Source organism: Callospermophilus lateralis, unplaced genomic scaffold (genome assembly GCF_048772815.1).
Source record: "Callospermophilus lateralis isolate mCalLat2 unplaced genomic scaffold, mCalLat2.hap1 Scaffold_3695, whole genome shotgun sequence".
Taxonomy (NCBI): domain Eukaryota; kingdom Metazoa; phylum Chordata; class Mammalia; order Rodentia; family Sciuridae; genus Callospermophilus; species Callospermophilus lateralis.
In genome coordinates this window covers 28,498-50,356 of record NW_027514155.1, presented here as the reverse complement: position 1 = coordinate 50,356, position 21,859 = coordinate 28,498, and the positions used below count along the sequence as shown (strand labels likewise).

The 21,859-nt window shown below is 67.2% G+C and overlaps 8 non-coding genes across 8 annotated transcripts; all 8 read left to right on the top strand.

The window, feature by feature from the left end:
- Positions 1-1,799: 1,799 nt before the first annotated feature.
- Positions 1,800-1,918, top strand: LOC143640602 (5S ribosomal RNA). The gene has a single exon (XR_013155024.1). It is a non-coding gene; the product is annotated as a 5S ribosomal RNA (ribosomal RNA).
- A 2,634-nt stretch (positions 1,919-4,552) lies between these two features.
- On the top strand, positions 4,553-4,671 carry LOC143640621 (5S ribosomal RNA). The gene has a single exon (XR_013155043.1). It is a non-coding gene; the product is annotated as a 5S ribosomal RNA (ribosomal RNA).
- Positions 4,672-7,314: 2,643 nt separating this feature from the next.
- Positions 7,315-7,433, top strand: LOC143640601 (5S ribosomal RNA). The gene has a single exon (XR_013155023.1). It is a non-coding gene; the product is annotated as a 5S ribosomal RNA (ribosomal RNA).
- Positions 7,434-10,069: 2,636 nt separating this feature from the next.
- On the top strand, positions 10,070-10,188 carry LOC143640620 (5S ribosomal RNA). Its single transcript, XR_013155042.1, has one exon. It is a non-coding gene; the product is annotated as a 5S ribosomal RNA (ribosomal RNA).
- Positions 10,189-12,830: 2,642 nt separating this feature from the next.
- On the top strand, positions 12,831-12,949 carry LOC143640600 (5S ribosomal RNA). Its single transcript, XR_013155022.1, has one exon. It is a non-coding gene; the product is annotated as a 5S ribosomal RNA (ribosomal RNA).
- Positions 12,950-15,560: 2,611 nt separating this feature from the next.
- On the top strand, positions 15,561-15,679 carry LOC143640615 (5S ribosomal RNA). Its single transcript, XR_013155037.1, has one exon. It is a non-coding gene; the product is annotated as a 5S ribosomal RNA (ribosomal RNA).
- A 2,616-nt stretch (positions 15,680-18,295) lies between these two features.
- LOC143640614 (5S ribosomal RNA) lies at positions 18,296-18,414 on the top strand. Its single transcript, XR_013155036.1, has one exon. It is a non-coding gene; the product is annotated as a 5S ribosomal RNA (ribosomal RNA).
- Positions 18,415-21,020: 2,606 nt separating this feature from the next.
- LOC143640599 (5S ribosomal RNA) lies at positions 21,021-21,139 on the top strand. Its single transcript, XR_013155021.1, has one exon. It is a non-coding gene; the product is annotated as a 5S ribosomal RNA (ribosomal RNA).
- Positions 21,140-21,859: the final 720 nt, after the last annotated feature.

Here is a 21,859-nt window from a genome sequence, read left to right as displayed (position 1 = left end):
CTCTCTCACAAACACACACACACAGACACACACTCACTCCTCTCTTCCCCCCTCCCACCCCAGCCACCTCACTCTGGGCTGCAAGTCACCCAGTCCATGGCAGCCTCGAGACTGGGCGGTCACAGGTTCTCTCATCTCCCATCTAACTTCCCGTGGATGTAAGAGTGGATTCCCACATCCCCCTTGAAGTGAGTGCACGTCTTCAGGGTGTGTGCAGGGCAGAGGCTGAGAGAAGGCCCAGGAGGCCACAGGGTCTTAGGAGGCTGCGCTGGGAGCCAAGCAAGAGAGCAGATGTCAAAGGAGGGCAGGTGCTCCGAGAAGAGGAGGAAGCAGCCTTCGGAGCAGGCAAGTGGTTCGGGGCCAGGAGGTTGCCGGGGAGGACCACGTGCCGAGGGGAGCTGAAGGCCAAGGCCGGGCGGTGGGGACAGGGAGGCAGAGGCCCCTTTGTTCGCGGCGAACCCTCCACCTGGAGACGCCTGGCCGCGAGGCAGGGCCTGAAGGCCCGGTGGGCGCGCGACCCCCCGCAACCGCTGCTCCCCCCCGCCCCCCGCAAGGCTTGCGGGTGAGGGGGCTTCCGGTCTGGTGAGGCCGTCGACTGGGCTCTGACGGGGTTTGACTCGGAACGCTACTTTCACAGGCGGTCCTTTCCGGGAGCACAGCCCATGGACAAATGGACGGAGGGGTCTGTGCCCTTCCTCAGGGCGGTGCTGTACAGGTCCTGGTCCTTGAGGTGTACAAACAAGGCGCAGAGCCCTCCGACCTTGGCACTCAGTCCGAAGGGAGTCACTCGGGGGTGGGGTAGAGTGTGGTGGGGTGGGGGTGAGGTAGGGTAGGGTGGGGGTGGCGGTGGGGGTGCGGGGCGGCCAAGCGCTGCTGTGCAGAGTGGACAAAGCAGAGTGGATGGGGAACTCAGGGCGAGGCCCGCGCCCCAGCGGCGCACTTCTGAGCCTGGCCCTGTGACTGACTGACTGACTGACTGACTGACTGGGAACCAGCGGGCCACAGCCGGCTCGCCACCCGCTGCCCTGTTGTCTGTGGGTCCCTGCGTGTGTTCCTCCTCGGGCCCTCCCTGAGGGTGGCTCCCCGCACACGTGTTGTGTGTGGCCGGCCGCTCGCCATTGCCCAGTCCCACTGCATTTCCAGCTGGGGCGCTGGGCCTCTGTCAGGGTCTCTGGGGTGTCCGGTGGGGGGCGCGGGGGGCCGGGGTGTCTGCTCCCGTCTTCGCCCCTGGCTCTCTGGGCGCCCGGCTCGGCTCTGCTCGGCTAGGCTAGGCTAGGGTAGCGCGGGCGGCGGCAGCTGGGGATTCTCTGGGGATTCTCGGCCAGGCGAAGGGCTGGGTGGGGTGGCGGTGCGGGTGCCGGGTGCCCGGGGGTCGGGGGTCTTGGGGCTCGGCGAGGAGGGGCAGAGGCCAGGCCAGGCCGGGGCGGGGCTCCCGGTAGGTGGAGCCAGGTGCCCAGGGGCAGAGGTGGAGGCGGGACTCAGCCCCTGTCAGCCCCGCCTAGCCCACTCCACCCCGACCCGATCCGGCCCGGCCGAGGACCCGAGAGGGAGAGCCGGCCAGTCTCCCAGGACCCCCGCGCCGCCGCGGGGACCGAGTCAGGTCGGAGCGAGAAAGCCAGCCTGGAGTTGAGTTGAGGAGCGCTGGGCAGTGCTGGGGCGGGGCGAGGGAGGCCCCCTGGGAACACCCGCTGTGTTGGCCCCCTCCACCGCTGCCCTGCCCTCCCCTGCCCTCCCCTGCCCCTGGTCTGAAGGGTGGAAGCCGGCGCAGGCTCTTGAGGCGTTCCGGGGCAGCCTCCGCCGTCTACGGCCATACCACCCTGAACGCGCCCGATCTCGTCTGATCTCGGAAGCTAAGCAGGGTCGGGCCTGGTTAGTACTTGGATGGGAGACCGCCTGGGAATACCGGGTGCTGTAGGCTTTTGCGCCCCCTTCCCACACGCACTTTTCTTGCGTGGCCCGGAAACAGTGTCCGTGACCGCCTCAGGCCGTGACCCCCGGGCCCGCGGGGGTAGGGCGCAGGGGCAGCCCTGGGCTCCCGGTGTCCCTTCAGGCCTGCGGCTGGCCTCCCGCCTCCCGCCTCCCGCCTCGCCTCCGGCGCCCAGCGCCCAGCGCCTGCAGTGAGCCACACTGGCCTGGCTCTCTCCAGGGACGCTAGGACACTCCAGGCGACCCCGCGGAGCCGAGCCTGGTCCAGGCCTCGACCAGTCCTGTGCACCCTGACCGACCCCCACTCCCCCCCACCACTCACACTCCCGGATGGGGGGTGGGGAGGCGCACACCTGCTTTTCCCCAGAACACAGGGCCCACCCGCAGGGGCCGCTCCCCACCCGTTCTTGCCACACCAGCAGAGCGTGGCCACCCAGGTCCTGGGAGTGAGAGAGTCCATCCAGCGTCTCTCCCTAGGTCCGTCCCTTGGCAACTCTGCCTCCCTTCCCAACGCCTTCCTCCTGAGGGTCCCAGCCCTGAGTCTGTCTCTTCACCCATCTCTCTCTCTTTCTCTCTCTCTCTCTCTATCTCTGTCTCTCTCTCTCTCTCTCTCTCTCTCTCTCTCTCACACACACACACACACGCACACACACTCTGGAAGCAGATGTCTTTCTGTCTATCTCTCTGCTCATCCATCTCTCCTTCACCTTTGTGACTCTACTGGCCTGTGAGGAGGCCTCCTGTCTCCATCTCCCACTCAGTGTGTCTCTTTCCTTGGCCCTTCTGTCTGTCACCCTGTCTCTCTCTCTCTCTCTCTCTCTCTCTCTCTCTCTCTCTCACAAACACACACACACAGACACACACTCACTCCTCTCTTCCCCCCTCCCACCCCAGCCACCTCACTCTGGGCTGCAAGTCACCCAGTCCATGGCAGCCTCGAGACTGGGCGGTCACAGGTTCTCTCATCTCCCATCTAACTTCCCGTGGATGTAAGAGTGGATTCCCACATCCCCCTTGAAGTGAGTGCACGTCTTCAGGGTGTGTGCAGGGCAGAGGCTGAGAGAAGGCCCAGGAGGCCACAGGGTCTTAGGAGGCTGCGCTGGGAGCCAAGCAAGAGAGCAGATGTCAAAGGAGGGCAGGTGCTCCGAGAAGAGGAGGAAGCAGCCTTCGGAGCAGGCAAGTGGTTCGGGGCCAGGAGGTTGCCGGGGAGGACCACGTGCCGAGGGGAGCTGAAGGCCAAGGCCGGGCGGTGGGGACAGGGAGGCAGAGGCCCCTTTGTTCGCGGCGAACCCTCCACCTGGAGACGCCTGGCCGCGAGGCAGGGCCTGAAGGCCCGGTGGGCGCGCGACCCCCCGCAACCGCTGCTCCCCCCCGCCCCCCGCAAGGCTTGCGGGTGAGGGGGCTTCCGGTCTGGTGAGGCCGTCGACTGGGCTCTGACGGGGTTTGACTCGGAACGCTACTTTCACAGGCGGTCCTTTCCGGGAGCACAGCCCATGGACAAATGGACGGAGGGGTCTGTGCCCTTCCTCAGGGCGGTGCTGTACAGGTCCTGGTCCTTGAGGTGTACAAACAAGGCGCAGAGCCCTCCGACCTTGGCACTCAGTCCGAAGGGAGTCACTCGGGGGTGGGGTAGAGTGTGGTGGGGTGGGGGTGAGGTAGGGTAGGGTGGGGGTGGCGGTGGGGGTGCGGGGCGGCCAAGCGCTGCTGTGCAGAGTGGACAAAGCAGAGTGGATGGGGAACTCAGGGCGAGGCCCGCGCCCCAGCGGCGCACTTCTGAGCCTGGCCCTGTGACTGACTGACTAACTGACTGACTGGGAACCAGCGGGCCACAGCCGGCTCGCCACCCGCTGCCCGGTTGTCTGTGGGTCCCTGCGTGTGTTCCTCCTCGGGCCCTCCCTGAGGGTGGCTCCCCGCACAGGTGTTGTGTGTGGCCGGCCACTCGCCATTGCCCAGTCCCACTGCATTTCCAGCTGGGGCGCTGGGCCTCTGTCAGGGTCTCTGGGGTGTCCGGTGGGGGGCGCGGGGGGCCGGGGTGTCTGCTCCCGTCTTCGCCCCTGGCTCTCTGGGCGCCCGGCTCGGCTCTGCTCGGCTAGGCTAGGCTAGGGTAGCGCGGGCGGCGGCAGCTGGGGATTCTCTGGGGATTCTCGGCCAGGCGAAGGGCTGGGTGGGGTGGCGGTGCGGTTGCCGGGTGCCCGGGGGTCGGGGGTCTTGGGGCTCGGCGAGGAGGGGCAGAGGCCAGGCCAGGCCGGGGCGGGGCTCCCGGTAGGTGGAGCCAGGTGCCCAGGGGCAGAGGTGGAGGCGGGACTCAGCCCCTGTCAGCCCCGCCTAGCCCACTCCACCCCGACCCGATCCGGCCCGGCCGAGGACCCGAGAGGGAGAGCCGGCCAGTCTCCCAGGACCCCCGCGCCGCCGCATGGACCGAGTCAGGTCGGAGCGAGAAAGCCAGCCTGGAGTTGAGTTGAGGAGCGCTGGGCAGTGCTGGGGCGGGGCGAGGGAGGCCCCCTGGGAACACCCGCTGTGTTGGCCCCCTCCACCGCTGCCCTGCCCTCCCCTGCCCTCCCCTGCCCCTGGGCTGAAGGGTGGAAGCCGGCGCAGGCTCTTGAGGCGTTCCGGGGCAGCCTCCGCCGTCTACGGCCATACCACCCTGAACGCGCCCGATCTCGTCTGATCTCGGAAGCTAAGCAGGGTCAGGCCTGGTTAGTACTTGGATGGGAGACCGCCTGGGAATACCGGGTGCTGTAGGCTTTTGCGCCCCCTTCCCACACGCACTTTTCTTGCGTGGCCCGGAAACAGTGTCCGTGACCGCCTCAGGCCGTGACCCCCGGGCCCGCGGGGGTAGGGCGCAGGGGCAGCCCTGGGCTCCCGGTGTCCCTTCAGGCCTGCGGCTGGCCTCCCGCCTCCCGCCTCCCGCCTCGCCTCCGGCGCCCAGCGCCCAGCGCCTGCAGTGAGCCACACTGGCCTGGCTCTCTCCAGGGACGCTAGGACACTCCAGGCGACCCGGCGGAGCCGAGCCTGGTCCAGGCCTCGACCAGTCCTGTGCACCCTGACCGACCCCCACCCCCCCACCACTCACACTCCCGGATGGGGGGTGGGGAGGCGCACACCTGCTTTTCCCCAGAACACAGGGCCCACCCGCAGGGGCCGCTCCCCACCCGTTCTTGCCACACCAGCAGAGCGTGGCCACCCAGGTCCTGGGAGTGAGAGAGTCCATCCAGCGTCTCTCCCTAGGTCCGTCCCTTGGCAACTCTGCCTCCCTTCCCAACGCCTTCCTCCTGAGGGTCCCAGCCCTGAGTCTGTCTCTTCACCCATCTCTCTCTCTTTCTCTCTCTCTCTCTCTATCTCTGTCTCTCTCTCTCTCTCTCTCTCTCTCTCTCTCTCACACACACACACACACACACACACACTCTGGAAGCAGATGTCTTTCTGTCTATCTCTCTGCTCATCCATCTCTCCTTCACCTTTGTGACTCTACTGGCCTGTGAGGAGGCCTCCTGTCTCCATCTCCCACTCAGTGTGTCTCTTTCCTTGGCCCTTCTGTCTGTCACCCTGTCTCTCTCTCTCTCTCTCTCTCTCTCTCTCTCTCTCTCTCTCTCACAAACACACACACACAGACACACACTCACTCCTCTCTTCCCCCTCCCACCCCAGCCACCTCACTCTGGGCTGCAAGTCACCCAGTCCATGGCAGCCTCGAGACTGGGCGGTCACAGGTTCTCTCATCTCCCATCTAACTTCCCGTGGATGTAAGAGTGGATTCCCACATCCCCCTTGAAGTGAGTGCACGTCTTCAGGGTGTGTGCAGGGCAGAGGCTGAGAGAAGGCCCAGGAGGCCACAGGGTCTTAGGAGGCTGCGCTGGGAGCCAAGCAAGAGAGCAGATGTCAAAGGAGGGCAGGTGCTCCGAGAAGAGGAGGAAGCAGCCTTCGGAGCAGGCAAGTGGTTCGGGGCCAGGAGGTTGCCGGGGAGGACCACGTGCCGAGGGGAGCTGAAGGCCAAGGCCGGGCGGTGGGGACAGGGAGGCAGAGGCCCCTTTGTTCGCGGCGAACCCTCCACCTGGAGACGCCTGGCCGCGAGGCAGGGCCTGAAGGCCCGGTGGGCGCGCGACCCCCCGCAACCGCTGCTCCCCCCCGCCCCCCGCAAGGCTTGCGGGTGAGGGGGCTTCCGGTCTGGTGAGGCCGTCGACTGGGCTCTGACGGGGTTTGACTCGGAACGCTACTTTCACAGGCGGTCCTTTCCGGGAGCACAGCCCATGGACAAATGGACGGAGGGGTCTGTGCCCTTCCTCAGGGCGGTGCTGTACAGGTCCTGGTCCTTGAGGTGTACAAACAAGGCGCAGAGCCCTCCGACCTTGGCACTCAGTCCGAAGGGAGTCACTCGGGGGTGGGGTAGAGTGTGGTGGGGTGGGGGTGAGGTAGGGTAGGGTGGGGGTGGCGGTGGGGGTGCGGGGCGGCCAAGCGCTGCTGTGCAGAGTGGACAAAGCAGAGTGGATGGGGAACTCAGGGCGAGGCCCGCGCCCCAGCGGCGCACTTCTGAGCCTGGCCCTGTGACTGACTGACTGACTGACTGACTGACTGACTGGGAACCAGCGGGCCACAGCCGGCTCGCCACCCGCTGCCCGGTTGTCTGTGGGTCCCTGCGTGTGTTCCTCCTCGGGCCCTCCCTGAGGTTGGCTCCCCGCACAGGTGTTGTGTGTGGCCGGCCGCTCGCCATTGCCCAGTCCCACTGCATTTCCAGCTGGGGCGCTGGGCCTCTGTCAGGGTCTCTGGGGTGTCCGGTGGGGGGCGCGGGGGGCCGGGGTGTCTGCTCCCGTCTTCGCCCCTGGCTCTCTGGGCGCCCGGCTCGGCTCTGCTCGGCTAGGCTAGGCTAGGGTAGCGCGGGCGGCGGCAGCTGGGGATTCTCTGGGGATTCTCGGCCAGGCGAAGGGCTGGGTGGGGTGGCGGTGCGGGTGCCGGGTGCCCGGGGGTCGGGGGTCTTGGGGCTCGGCGAGGAGGGGCAGAGGCCAGGCCAGGCCGGGGCGGGGCTCCCGGTAGGTGGAGCCAGGTGCCCAGGGGCAGAGGTGGAGGCGGGACTCAGCCCCTGTCAGCCCCGCCTAGCCCACTCCACCCCGACCCGATCCGGCCCGGCCGAGGACCCGAGAGGGAGAGCCGGCCAGTCTCCCAGGACCCCCGCGCCGCCGCGGGGACCGAGTCAGGTCGGAGCGAGAAAGCCAGCCTGGAGTTGAGTTGAGGAGCGCTGGGCAGTGCTGGGGCGGGGCGAGGGAGGCCCCCTGGGAACACCCGCTGTGTTGGCCCCCTCCACCGCTGCCCTGCCCTCCCCTGCCCTCCCCTGCCCCTGGGCTGAAGGGTGGAAGCCGGCGCAGGCTCTTGAGGCGTTCCGGGGCAGCCTCCGCCGTCTACGGCCATACCACCCTGAACGCGCCCGATCTCGTCTGATCTCGGAAGCTAAGCAGGGTCGGGCCTGGTTAGTACTTGGATGGGAGACCGCCTGGGAATACCGGGTGCTGTAGGCTTTTGCGCCCCCTTCCCACACGCACTTTTCTTGCGTGGCCCGGAAACAGTGTCCGTGACCGCCTCAGGCCGTGACCCCCGGGCCCGCGGGGGTAGGGCGCAGGGGCAGCCCTGGGCTCCCGGTGTCCCTTCAGGCCTGCGGCTGGCCTCCCGCCTCGCCTCCGGCGCCCAGCGCCCAGCGCCTGCAGTGAGCCACACTGGCCTGGCTCTCTCCAGGGACGCTAGGACACTCCAGGCGACCCGGCGGAGCCGAGCCTGGTCCAGGCCTCCACCAGTCCTGTGCACCCTGACCGACCCCCACCCCCCCCCACCACTCACACTCCCGGATGGGGGGTGGGGAGGCGCACACCTGCTTTTCCCCAGAACACAGGGCCCACCCGCAGGGGCCGCTCCCCACCCGTTCTTGCCACACCAGCAGAGCGTGGCCACCCAGGTCCTGGGAGTGAGAGAGTCCATCCAGCGTCTCTCCCTAGGTCCGTCCCTTGGCAACTCTGCCTCCCTTCCCAACGCCTTCCTCCTGAGGGTCCCAGCCCTGAGTCTGTCTCTTCACCCATCTCTCTCTCTTTCTCTCTCTCTCTCTCTATCTCTGTCTCTCTCTCTCTCTCTCTCTCTCTCTCTCTCTCACACACACACACACACACACACTCTGGAAGCAGATGTCTTTCTGTCTATCTCTCTGCTCATCCATCTCTCCTTCACCTTTGTGACTCTACTGGCCTGTGAGGAGGCCTCCTGTCTCCATCTCCCACTCAGTGTGTCTCTTTCCTTGGCCCTTCTGTCTGTCACCCTGTCTCTCTCGCGCTCTCTCTCTCTCTCTCTCTCTCTCTCTCTCTCTCTCACAAACACACACACACAGACACACACTCACTCCTCTCTTCCCCCCTCCCACCCCAGCCACCTCACTCTGGGCTGCAAGTCACCCAGTCCATGGCAGCCTCGAGACTGGGCGGTCACAGGTTCTCTCATCTCCCATCTAACTTCCCGTGGATGTAAGAGTGGATTCCCACATCCCCCTTGAAGTGAGTGCACGTCTTCAGGGTGTGTGCAGGGCAGAGGCTGAGAGAAGGCCCAGGAGGCCACAGGGTCTTAGGAGGCTGCGCTGGGAGCCAAGCAAGAGAGCAGATGTCAAAGGAGGGCAGGTGCTCCGAGAAGAGGAGGAAGCAGCCTTCGGAGCAGGCAAGTGGTTCGGGGCCAGGAGGTTGCCGGGGAGGACCACGTGCCGAGGGGAGCTGAAGGCCAAGGCCGGGCGGTGGGGACAGGGAGGCAGAGGCCCCTTTGTTCGCGGCGAACCCTCCACCTGGAGACGCCTGGCCGCGAGGCAGGGCCTGAAGGCCCGGTGGGCGCGCGACCCCCCGCAACCGCTGCTCCCCCCCGCCCCCCGCAAGGCTTGCGGGTGAGGGGGCTTCCGGTCTGGTGAGGCCGTCGACTGGGCTCTGACGGGGTTTGACTCGGAACGCTACTTTCACAGGCGGTCCTTTCCGGGAGCACAGCCCATGGACAAATGGACGGAGGGGTCTGTGCCCTTCCTCAGGGCGGTGCTGTACAGGTCCTGGTCCTTGAGGTGTACAAACAAGGCGCAGAGCCCTCCGACCTTGGCACTCAGTCCGAAGGGAGTCACTCGGGGGTGGGGTAGAGTGTGGTGGGGTGGGGGTGAGGTAGGGTAGGGTGGGGGTGGCGGTGGGGGTGCGGGGCGGCCAAGCGCTGCTGTGCAGAGTGGACAAAGCAGAGTGGATGGGGAACTCAGGGCGAGGCCCGCGCCCCAGCGGCGCACTTCTGAGCCTGGCCCTGTGACTGACTGACTGACTGACTGACTGACTGACTGACTGGGAACCAGCGGGCCACAGCCGGCTCGCCACCCGCTGCCCGGTTGTCTGTGGGTCCCTGCGTGTGTTCCTCCTCGGGCCCTCCCTGAGGGTGGCTCCCCGCACAGGTGTTGTGTGTGGCCGGCCGCTCGCCATTGCCCAGTCCCACTGCATTTCCAGCTGGGGCGCTGGGCCTCTGTCAGGGTCTCTGGGGTGTCCGGTGGGGGGCGCGGGGGGCCGGGGTGTCTGCTCCCGTCTTCGCCCCTGGCTCTCTGGGCGCCCGGCTCGGCTCTGCTCGGCTAGGCTAGGCTAGGGTAGCGCGGGCGGCGGCAGCTGGGGATTCTCTGGGGATTCTCGGCCAGGCGAAGGGCTGGGTGGGGTGGCGGTGCGGTTGCCGGGTGCCCGGGGGTCGGGGGTCTTGGGGCTCGGCGAGGAGGGGCAGAGGCCAGGCCAGGCCGGGGCGGGGCTCCCGGTAGGTGGAGCCAGGTGCCCAGGGGCAGAGGTGGAGGCGGGACTCAGCCCCTGTCAGCCCCGCCTAGCCCACTCCACCCCGACCCGATCCGGCCCGGCCGAGGACCCGAGAGGGAGAGCCGGCCAGTCTCCCAGGACCCCCGCGCCGCCTCATGGACCGAGTCAGGTCGGAGCGAGAAAGCCAGCCTGGAGTTGAGTTGAGGAGCGCTGGGCAGTGCTGGGGCGGGGCGAGGGAGGCCCCCTGGGAACACCCGCTGTGTTGGCCCCCTCCACCGCTGCCCTGCCCTCCCCTGCCCTCCCCTGCCCCTGGTCTGAAGGGTGGAAGCCGGCGCAGGCTCTTGAGGCGTTCCGGGGCAGCCTCCGCCGTCTACGGCCATACCACCCTGAACGCGCCCGATCTCGTCTGATCTCGGAAGCTAAGCAGGGTCAGGCCTGGTTAGTACTTGGATGGGAGACCGCCTGGGAATACCGGGTGCTGTAGGCTTTTGCGCCCCCTTCCCACACGCACTTTTCTTGCGTGGCCCGGAAACAGTGTCCGTGACCGCCTCAGGCCGTGACCCCCGGGCCCGCGGGGGTAGGGCGCAGGGGCAGCCCTGGGCTCCCGGTGTCCCTTCAGGCCTGCGGCTGGCCTCCCGCCTCCCGCCTCCCGCCTCGCCTCCGGCGCCCAGCGCCCAGCGCCTGCAGTGAGCCACACTGGCCTGGCTCTCTCCAGGGACGCTAGGACACTCCAGGCGACCCGGCGGAGCCGAGCCTGGTCCAGGCCTCGACCAGTCCTGTGCACCCTGACCGACCCCCACCCCCCCCCACCACTCACACTCCCGGATGGGGGGTGGGGAGGCGCACACCTGCTTTTCCCCAGAACACAGGGCCCACCCGCAGGGGCCGCTCCCCACCCGTTCTTGCCACACCAGCAGAGCGTGGCCACCCAGGTCCTGGGAGTGAGAGAGTCCATCCAGCGTCTCTCCCTAGGTCCGTCCCTTGGCAACTCTGCCTCCCTTCCCAACGCCTTCCTCCTGAGGGTCCCAGCCCTGAGTCTGTCTCTTCACCCATCTCTCTCTCTTTCTCTCTCTCTCTCTCTATCTCTGTCTCTCTCTCTCTCTCTCTCTCTCTCTCTCTCTCACACACACACACACACACACACACACTCTGGAAGCAGATGTCTTTCTGTCTATCTCTCTGCTCATCCATCTCTCCTTCACCTTTGTGACTCTACTGGCCTGTGAGGAGGCCTCCTGTCTCCATCTCCCACTCAGTGTGTCTCTTTCCTTGGCCCTTCTGTCTGTCACCCTGTCTCTCTCTCTCTCTCTCTCTCTCTCTCTCTCTCTCTCTCACAAACACACACACACAGACACACACTCACTCCTCTCTTCCCCCCTCCCACCCCAGCCACCTCACTCTGGGCTGCAAGTCACCCAGTCCATGGCAGCCTCGAGACTGGGCGGTCACAGGTTCTCTCATCTCCCATCTAACTTCCCGTGGATGTAAGAGTGGATTCCCACATCCCCCTTGAAGTGAGTGCACGTCTTCAGGGTGTGTGCAGGGCAGAGGCTGAGAGAAGGCCCAGGAGGCCACAGGGTCTTAGGAGGCTGCGCTGGGAGCCAAGCAAGAGAGCAGATGTCAAAGGAGGGCAGGTGCTCCGAGAAGAGGAGGAAGCAGCCTTCGGAGCAGGCAAGTGGTTCGGGGCCAGGAGGTTGCCGGGGAGGACCACGTGCCGAGGGGAGCTGAAGGCCAAGGCCGGGCGGTGGGGACAGGGAGGCAGAGGCCCCTTTGTTCGCGGCGAACCCTCCACCTGGAGACGCCTGGCCGCGAGGCAGGGCCTGAAGGCCCGGTGGGCGCGCGACCCCCCGCAACCGCTGCTCCCCCCCGCCCCCCGCAAGGCTTGCGGGTGAGGGGGCTTCCGGTCTGGTGAGGCCGTCGACTGGGCTCTGACGGGGTTTGACTCGGAACGCTACTTTCACAGGCGGTCCTTTCCGGGAGCACAGCCCATGGACAAATGGACGGAGGGGTCTGTGCCCTTCCTCAGGGCGGTGCTGTACAGGTCCTGGTCCTTGAGGTGTACAAACAAGGCGCAGAGCCCTCCGACCTTGGCACTCAGTCCGAAGGGAGTCACTCGGGGGTGGGGTAGAGTGTGGTGGGGTGGGGGTGAGGTAGGGTAGGGTGGGGGTGGCGGTGGGGGTGCGGGGCGGCCAAGCGCTGCTGTGCAGAGTGGACAAAGCAGAGTGGATGGGGAACTCAGGGCGAGGCCCGCGCCCCAGCGGCGCACTTCTGAGCCTGGCCCTGTGACTGACTGACTGACTGACTGACTGACTGACTGGGAACCAGCGGGCCACAGCCGGCTCGCCACCCGCTGCCCGGTTGTCTGTGGGTCCCTGCGTGTGTTCCTCCTCGGGCCCTCCCTGAGGTTGGCTCCCCGCACAGGTGTTGTGTGTGGCCGGCCGCTCGCCATTGCCCAGTCCCACTGCATTTCCAGCTGGGGCGCTGGGCCTCTGTCAGGGTCTCTGGGGTGTCCGGTGGGGGGCGCGGGGGGCCGGGGTGTCTGCTCCCGTCTTCGCCCCTGGCTCTCTGGGCGCCCGGCTCGGCTCTGCTCGGCTAGGCTAGGCTAGGGTAGCGCGGGCGGCGGCAGCTGGGGATTCTCTGGGGATTCTCGGCCAGGCGAAGGGCTGGGTGGGGTGGCGGTGCGGGTGCCGGGTGCCCGGGGGTCGGGGGTCTTGGGGCTCGGCGAGGAGGGGCAGAGGCCAGGCCAGGCCGGGGCGGGGCTCCCGGTAGGTGGAGCCAGGTGCCCAGGGGCAGAGGTGGAGGCGGGACTCAGCCCCTGTCAGCCCCGCCTAGCCCACTCCACCCCGACCCGATCCGGCCCGGCCGAGGACCCGAGAGGGAGAGCCGGCCAGTCTCCCAGGACCCCCGCGCCGCCGCGGGGACCGAGTCAGGTCGGAGCGAGAAAGCCAGCCTGGAGTTGAGTTGAGGAGCGCTGGGCAGTGCTGGGGCGGGGCGAGGGAGGCCCCCTGGGAACACCCGCTGTGTTGGCCCCCTCCACCGCTGCCCTGCCCTCCCCTGCCCTCCCCTGCCCCTGGGCTGAAGGGTGGAAGCCGGCGCAGGCTCTTGAGGCGTTCCGGGGCAGCCTCCGCCGTCTACGGCCATACCACCCTGAACGCGCCCGATCTCGTCTGATCTCGGAAGCTAAGCAGGGTCGGGCCTGGTTAGTACTTGGATGGGAGACCGCCTGGGAATACCGGGTGCTGTAGGCTTTTGCGCCCCCTTCCCACACGCACTTTTCTTGCGTGGCCCGGAAACAGTGTCCGTGACCGCCTCAGGCCGTGACCCCCGGGCCCGCGGGGGTAGGGCGCAGGGGCAGCCCTGGGCTCCCGGTGTCCCTTCAGGCCTGCGGCTGGCCTCCCGCCTTCCGGCGCCCAGCGCCCAGCGCCTGCAGTGAGCCACACTGGCCTGGCTCTCTCCAGGGACGCTAGGACACTCCAGGCGACCCGGCGGAGCCGAGCCTGGTCCAGGCCTCGACCAGTCCTGTGCACCCTGACCGACCCCCACCCCCCCCACCACTCACACTCCCGGATGGGGGGTGGGGAGGCGCACACCTGCTTTTCCCCAGAACACAGGGCCCACCCGCAGGGGCCGCTCCCCACCCGTTCTTGCCACACCAGCAGAGCGTGGCCACCCAGGTCCTGGGAGTGAGAGAGTCCATCCAGCGTCTCTCCCTAGGTCCGTCCCTTGGCAACTCTGCCTCCCTTCCCAACGCCTTCCTCCTGAGGGTCCCAGCCCTGAGTCTGTCTCTTCACCCATCTCTCTCTCTTTCTCTCTCTCTCTCTCTATCTCTGTCTCTCTCTCTCTCTCTCTCTCTCTCTCTCTCACACACACACACACACACACACTCTGGAAGCAGATGTCTTTCTGTCTATCTCTCTGCTCATCCATCTCTCCTTCACCTTTGTGACTCTACTGGCCTGTGAGGAGGCCTCCTGTCTCCATCTCCCACTCAGTGTGTCTCTTTCCTTGGCCCTTCTGTCTGTCACCCTGTCTCTCTCGCTCTCTCTCTCTCTCTCTCTTTCTCTCTCTCTCACAAACACACACACACAGACACACACTCACTCCTCTCTTCCCCCCTCCCACCCCAGCCACCTCACTCTGGGCTGCAAGTCACCCAGTCCATGGCAGCCTCGAGACTGGGCGGTCACAGGTTCTCTCATCTCCCATCTAACTTCCCGTGGATGTAAGAGTGGATTCCCACATCCCCCTTGAAGTGAGTGCACGTCTTCAGGGTGTGTGCAGGGCAGAGGCTGAGAGAAGGCCCAGGAGGCCACAGGGTCTTAGGAGGCTGCGCTGGGAGCCAAGCAAGAGAGCAGATGTCAAAGGAGGGCAGGTGCTCCGAGAAGAGGAGGAAGCAGCCTTCGGAGCAGGCAAGTGGTTCGGGGCCAGGAGGTTGCCGGGGAGGACCACGTGCCGAGGGGAGCTGAAGGCCAAGGCCGGGCGGTGGGGACAGGGAGGCAGAGGCCCCTTTGTTCGCGGCGAACCCTCCACCTGGAGACGCCTGGCCGCGAGGCAGGGCCTGAAGGCCCGGTGGGCGCGCGACCCCCCGCAACCGCTGCTCCCCCCCGCCCCCCGCAAGGCTTGCGGGTGAGGGGGCTTCCGGTCTGGTGAGGCCGTCGACTGGGCTCTGACGGGGTTTGACTCGGAACGCTACTTTCACAGGCGGTCCTTTCCGGGAGCACAGCCCATGGACAAATGGACGGAGGGGTCTGTGCCCTTCCTCAGGGCGGTGCTGTACAGGTCCTGGTCCTTGAGGTGTACAAACAAGGCGCAGAGCCCTCCGACCTTGGCACTCAGTCCGAAGGGAGTCACTCGGGGGTGGGGTAGAGTGTGGTGGGGTGGGGGTGAGGTAGGGTAGGGTGGGGGTGGCGGTGGGGGTGCGGGGCGGCCAAGCGCTGCTGTGCAGAGTGGACAAAGCAGAGTGGATGGGGAACTCAGGGCGAGGCCCGCGCCCCAGCGGCGCACTTCTGAGCCTGGCCCTGTGACTGACTGACTGACTGACTGACTGGGAACCAGCGGGCCACAGCCGGCTCGCCACCCGCTGCCCGGTTGTCTGTGGGTCCCTGCGTGTGTTCCTCCTCGGGCCCTCCCTGAGGTTGGCTCCCCGCACAGGTGTTGTGTGTGGCCGGCCGCTCGCCATTGCCCAGTCCCACTGCATTTCCAGCTGGGGCGCTGGGCCTCTGTCAGGGTCTCTGGGGTGTCCGGTGGGGGGCGCGGGGGGCCGGGGTGTCTGCTCCCGTCTTCGCCCCTGGCTCTCTGGGCGCCCGGCTCGGCTCTGCTCGGCTAGGCTAGGCTAGGGTAGCGCGGGCGGCGGCAGCTGGGGATTCTCTGGGGATTCTCGGCCAGGCGAAGGGCTGGGTGGGGTGGCGGTGCGGGTGCCGGGTGCCCGGGGGTCGGGGGTCTTGGGGCTCGGCGAGGAGGGGCAGAGGCCAGGCCAGGCCGGGGCGGGGCTCCCGGTAGGTGGAGCCAGGTGCCCAGGGGCAGAGGTGGAGGCGGGACTCAGCCCCTGTCAGCCCCGCCTAGCCCACTCCACCCCGACCCGATCCGGCCCGGCCGAGGACCCGAGAGGGAGAGCCGGCCAGTCTCCCAGGACCCCCGCGCCGCCGCGGGGACCGAGTCAGGTCGGAGCGAGAAAGCCAGCCTGGAGTTGAGTTGAGGAGCGCTGGGCAGTGCTGGGGCGGGGCGAGGGAGGCCCCCTGGGAACACCCGCTGTGTTGGCCCCCTCCACCGCTGCCCTGCCCTCCCCTGCCCTCCCCTGCCCCTGGGCTGAAGGGTGGAAGCCGGCGCAGGCTCTTGAGGCGTTCCGGGGCAGCCTCCGCCGTCTACGGCCATACCACCCTGAACGCGCCCGATCTCATCTGATCTCGGAAGCTAAGCAGGGTCGGGCCTGGTTAGTACTTGGATGGGAGACCGCCTGGGAATACCGGGTGCTGTAGGCTTTTGCGCCCCCTTCCCACACGCACTTTTCTTGCGTGGCCCGGAAACAGTGTCCGTGACCGCCTCAGGCCGTGACCCCCGGGCCCGCGGGGGTAGGGCGCAGGGGCAGCCCTGGGCTCCCGGTGTCCCTTCAGGCCTGCGGCTGGCCTCCCGCCTTCCGGCGCCCAGCGCCCAGCGCCTGCAGTGAGCCACACTGGCCTGGCTCTCTCCAGGGACGCTAGGACACTCCAGGCGACCCGGCGGAGCCGAGCCTGGTCCAGGCCTCCACCAGTCCTGTGCACCCTGACCGACCCCCACCCCCCCCCACCACTCACACTCCCGGATGGGGGGTGGGGAGGCGCACACCTGCTTTTCCCCAGAACACAGGGCCCACCCGCAGGGGCCGCTCCCCACCCGTTCTTGCCACACCAGCAGAGCGTGGCCACCCAGGTCCTGGGAGTGAGAGAGTCCATCCAGCGTCTCTCCCTAGGTCCGTCCCTTGGCAACTCTGCCTCCCTTCCCAACGCCTTCCTCCTGAGGGTCCCAGCCCTGAGTCTGTCTCTTCACCCATCTCTCTCTCTTTCTCTCTCTCTCTCTCTATCTCTGTCTCTCTCTCTCTCTCTCTCTCTCACACACACACACACACACACACACACTCTGGAAGCAGATGTCTTTCTGTCTATCTCTCTGCTCATCCATCTCTCCTTCACCTTTGTGACTCTACTGGCCTGTGAGGAGGCCTCCTGTCTCCATCTCCCACTCAGTGTGTCTCTTTCCTTGGCCCTTCTGTCTGTCACCCTGTCTCTCTCGCTCTCTCTCTCTCTCTCTCTCTCTCTCTCTCTCACAAACACACACACACAGACACACACTCACTCCTCTCTTCCCCCCTCCCACCCCAGCCACCTCACTCTGGGCTGCAAGTCACCCAGTCCATGGCAGCCTCGAGACTGGGCGGTCACAGGTTCTCTCATCTCCCATCTAACTTCCCGTGGATGTAAGAGTGGATTCCCACATCCCCCTTGAAGTGAGTGCACGTCTTCAGGGTGTGTGCAGGGCAGAGGCTGAGAGAAGGCCCAGGAGGCCACAGGGTCTTAGGAGGCTGCGCTGGGAGCCAAGCAAGAGAGCAGATGTCAAAGGAGGGCAGGTGCTCCGAGAAGAGGAGGAAGCAGCCTTCGGAGCAGGCAAGTGGTTCGGGGCCAGGAGGTTGCCGGGGAGGACCACGTGCCGAGGGGAGCTGAAGGCCAAGGCCGGGCGGTGGGGACAGGGAGGCAGAGGCCCCTTTGTTCGCGGCGAACCCTCCACCTGGAGACGCCTGGCCGCGAGGCAGGGCCTGAAGGCCCGGTGGGCGCGCGACCCCCCGCAACCGCTGCTCCCCCCCGCCCCCCGCAAGGCTTGCGGGTGAGGGGGCTTCCGGTCTGGTGAGGCCGTCGACTGGGCTCTGACGGGGTTTGACTCGGAACGCTACTTTCACAGGCGGTCCTTTCTGGGAGCACAGCCCATGGACAAATGGACGGAGGGGTCTGTGCCCTTCCTCAGGGCGGTGCTGTACAGGTCCTGGTCCTTGAGGTGTACAAACAAGGCGCAGAGCCCTCCGACCTTGGCACTCAGTCCGAAGGGAGTCACTCGGGGGTGGGGTAGAGTGTGGTGGGGTGGGGGTGAGGTAGGGTAGGGTGGGGGTGGCGGTGGGGGTGCGGGGCGGCCAAGCGCTGCTGTGCAGAGTGGACAAAGCAGAGTGGATGGGGAACTCAGGGCGAGGCCCGCGCCCCAGCGGCGCACTTCTGAGCCTGGCCCTGTGACTGACTGACTGACTGACTGACTGACTGACTGGGAACCAGCGGGCCACAGCCGGCTCGCCACCCGCTGCCCGGTTGTCTGTGGGTCCCTGCGTGTGTTCCTCCTCGGGCCCTCCCTGAGGTTGGCTCCCCGCACAGGTGTTGTGTGTGGCCGGCCGCTCGCCATTGCCCAGTCCCACTGCATTTCCAGCTGGGGCGCTGGGCCTCTGTCAGGGTCTCTGGGGTGTCCGGTGGGGGGCGCGGGGGGCCGGGGTGTCTGCTCCCGTCTTCGCCCCTGGCTCTCTGGGCGCCCGGCTCGGCTCTGCTCGGCTAGGCTAGGCTAGGGTAGCGCGGGCGGCGGCAGCTGGGGATTCTCTGGGGATTCTCGGCCAGGCGAAGGGCTGGGTGGGGTGGCGGTGCGGGTGCCGGGTGCCCGGGGGTCGGGGGTCTTGGGGCTCGGCGAGGAGGGGCAGAGGCCAGGCCAGGCCGGGGCGGGGCTCCCGGTAGGTGGAGCCAGGTGCCCAGGGGCAGAGGTGGAGGCGGGACTCAGCCCCTGTCAGCCCCGCCTAGCCCACTCCACCCCGACCCGATCCGGCCCGGCCGAGGACCCGAGAGGGAGAGCCGGCCAGTCTCCCAGGACCCCCGCGCCGCCGCGGGGACCGAGTCAGGTCGGAGCGAGAAAGCCAGCCTGGAGTTGAGTTGAGGAGCGCTGGGCAGTGCTGGGGCGGGGCGAGGGAGGCCCCCTGGGAACACCCGCTGTGTTGGCCCCCTCCACCGCTGCCCTGCCCTCCCCTGCCCTCCCCTGCCCCTGGGCTGAAGGGTGGAAGCCGGCGCAGGCTCTTGAGGCGTTCCGGGGCAGCCTCCGCCGTCTACGGCCATACCACCCTGAACGCGCCTGATCTCATCTGATCTCGGAAGCTAAGCAGGGTCGGGCCTGGTTAGTACTTGGATGGGAGACCGCCTGGGAATACCGGGTGCTGTAGGCTTTTGCGCCCCCTTCCCACACGCACTTTTCTTGCGTGGCCCGGAAACAGTGTCCGTGACCGCCTCAGGCCGTGACCCCCGGGCCCGCGGGGGTAGGGCGCAGGGGCAGCCCTGGGCTCCCGGTGTCCCTTCAGGCCTGCGGCTGGCCTCCCGCCTTCCGGCGCCCAGCGCCCAGCGCCTGCAGTGAGCCACACTGGCCTGGCTCTCTCCAGGGACGCTAGGACACTCCAGGCGACCCGGCGGAGCCGAGCCTGGTCCAGGCCTCCACCAGTCCTGTGCACCCTGACCGACCCCCACCCCCCCCCACCACTCACACTCCCGGATGGGGGGTGGGGAGGCGCACACCTGCTTTTCCCCAGAACACAGGGCCCACCCGCAGGGGCCGCTCCCCACCCGTTCTTGCCACACCAGCAGAGCGTGGCCACCCAGGTCCTGGGAGTGAGAGAGTCCATCCAGCGTCTCTCCCTAGGTCCGTCCCTTGGCAACTCTGCCTCCCTTCCCAACGCCTTCCTCCTGAGGGTCCCAGCCCTGAGTCTGTCTCTTCACCCATCTCTCTCTCTTTCTCTCTCTCTCTCTCTATCTCTGTCTCTCTCTCTCTCTCTCTCTCTCTCTCTCTCACACACACACACACACTCTGGAAGCAGATGTCTTTCTGTCTATCTCTCTGCTCATCCATCTCTCCTTCACCTTTGTGACTCTACTGGCCTGTGAGGAGGCCTCCTGTCTCCATCTCCCACTCAGTGTGTCTCTTTCCTTGGCCCTTCTGTCTGTCACCCTGTCTCTCTCGCTCTCTCTCTCTCTCTCTCTCTCTCTCTCACAAACACACACACACAGACACACACTCACTCCTCTCTTCCCCCTCCCACCCCAGCCACCTCACTCTGGGCTGCAAGTCACCCAGTCCATGGCAGCCTCGAGACTGGGCGGTCACAGGTTCTCTCATCTCCCATCTAACTTCCCGTGGATGTAAGAGTGGATTCCCACATCCCCCTTGAAGTGAGTGCACGTCTTCAGGGTGTGTGCAGGGCAGAGGCTGAGAGAAGGCCCAGGAGGCCACAGGGTCTTAGGAGGCTGCGCTGGGAGCCAAGCAAGAGAGCAGATGTCAAAGGAGGGCAGGTGCTCCGAGAAGAGGAGGAAGCAGCCTTCGGAGCAGGCAAGTGGTTCGGGGCCAGGAGGTTGCCGGGGAGGACCACGTGCCGAGGGAGCTGAAGGCCAAGGCCGGGCGGTGGGGACAGGGAGGCAGAGGCCCCTTTGTTCGCGGCGAACCCTCCACCTGGAGACGCCTGGCCGCGAGGCAGGGCCTGAAGGCCCGGTGGGCGCGCGACCCCCCGCAACCGCTGCTCCCCCCCGCCCCCCGCAAGGCTTGCGGGTGAGGGGGCTTCCGGTCTGGTGAGGCCGTCGACTGGGCTCTGACGGGGTTTGACTCGGAACGCTACTTTCACAGGCGGTCCTTTCCGGGAGCACAGCCCATGGACAAATGGACGGAGGGGTCTGTGCCCTTCCTCAGGGCGGTGCTGTACAGGTCCTGGTCCTTGAGGTGTACAAACAAGGCGCAGAGCCCTCCGACCTTGGCACTCAGTCCGAAGGGAGTCACTCGGGGGTGGGGTAGAGTGTGGTGGGGTGGGGGTGAGGTAGGGTAGGGTGGGGGTGGCGGTGGGGGTGCGGGGCGGCCAAGCGCTGCTGTGCAGAGTGGACAAAGCAGAGTGGATGGGGAACTCAGGGCGAGGCCCGCGCCCCAGCGGCGCACTTCTGAGCCTGGCCCTGTGACTGACTGACTGACTGACTGACTGACTGACTGGGAACCAGCGGGCCACAGCCGGCTCGCCACCCGCTGCCCGGTTGTCTGTGGGTCCCTGCGTGTGTTCCTCCTCGGGCCCTCCCTGAGGTTGGCTCCCCGCACAGGTGTTGTGTGTGGCCGGCCGCTCGCCATTGCCCAGTCCCACTGCATTTCCAGCTGGGGCGCTGGGCCTCTGTCAGGGTCTCTGGGGTGTCCGGTGGGGGCGCGGGGGGCCGGGGTGTCTGCTCCCGTCTTCGCCCCTGGCTCTCTGGGCGCCCGGCTCGGCTCTGCTCGGCTAGGCTAGGCTAGGGTAGCGCGGGCGGCGGCAGCTGGGGATTCTCTGGGGATTCTCGGCCAGGCGAAGGGCTGGGTGGGGTGGCGGTGCGGGTGCCGGGTGCCCGGGGGTCGGGGGTCTTGGGGCTCGGCGAGGAGGGGCAGAGGCCAGGCCAGGCCGGGGCGGGGCTCCCGGTAGGTGGAGCCAGGTGCCCAGGGGCAGAGGTGGAGGCGGGACTCAGCCCTGTCAGCCCCGCCTAGCCCACTCCACCCCGACCCGATCCGGCCCGGCCGAGGACCCGAGAGGGAGAGCCGGCCAGTCTCCCAGGACCCCCGCGCCGCCGCGGGGACCGAGTCAGGTCGGAGCGAGAAAGCCAGCCTGGAGTTGAGTTGAGGAGCGCTGGGCAGTGCTGGGGCGGGGCGAGGGAGGCCCCCTGGGAACACCCGCTGTGTTGGCCCCCTCCACCGCTGCCCTGCCCTCCCCTGCCCTCCCCTGCCCCTGGGCTGAAGGGTGGAAGCCGGCGCAGGCTCTTGAGGCGTTCCGGGGCAGCCTCCGCCGTCTACGGCCATACCACCCTGAACGCGCCCGATCTCGTCTGATCTCGGAAGCTAAGCAGGGTCGGGCCTGGTTAGTACTTGGATGGGAGACCGCCTGGGAATACCGGGTGCTGTAGGCTTTTGCGCCCCCTTCCCACACGCACTTTTCTTGCGTGGCCCGGAAACAGTGTCCGTGACCGCCTCAGGCCGTGACCCCCGGGCCCGCGGGGGTAGGGCGCAGGGGCAGCCCTGGGCTCCCGGTGTCCCTTCAGGCCTGCGGATGGCCTCCCGCCTCCCGCCTCCCGCCTCGCCTCCGGCGCCCAGCGCCCAGCGCCTGCAGTGAGCCACACTGGCCTGGCTCTCTCCAGGGACGCTAGGACACTCCAGGCGACCCGGCGGAGCCGAGCCTGGTCCAGGCCTCGACCAGTCCTGTGCACCCTGACCGACCCCCACCCCCCCCACCACTCACACTCCCGGATGGGGGGTGGGGAGGCGCACACCTGCTTTTCCCCAGAACACAGGGCCCACCCGCAGGGGCCGCTCCCCACCCGTTCTTGCCACACCAGCAGAGCGTGGCCACCCAGGTCCTGGGAGTGAGAGAGTCCATCCAGCGTCTCTCCCTAGGTCCGTCCCTTGGCAACTCTGCCTCCCTTCCCAACGCCTTCCTCCTGAGGGTCCCAGCCCTGATTCTGTCTCTTCACCCATCTCTCTCTCTTTCTCTCTCTCTCTCTCTATCTCTGTCTCTCTCTCTCTCTCTCTCTCTCTCTCTCTCTCACACACACACACACACACACACACTCTGGAAGCAGATGTCTTTCTGTCTATCTCTCTGCTCATCCATCTCTCCTTCACCTTTGTGA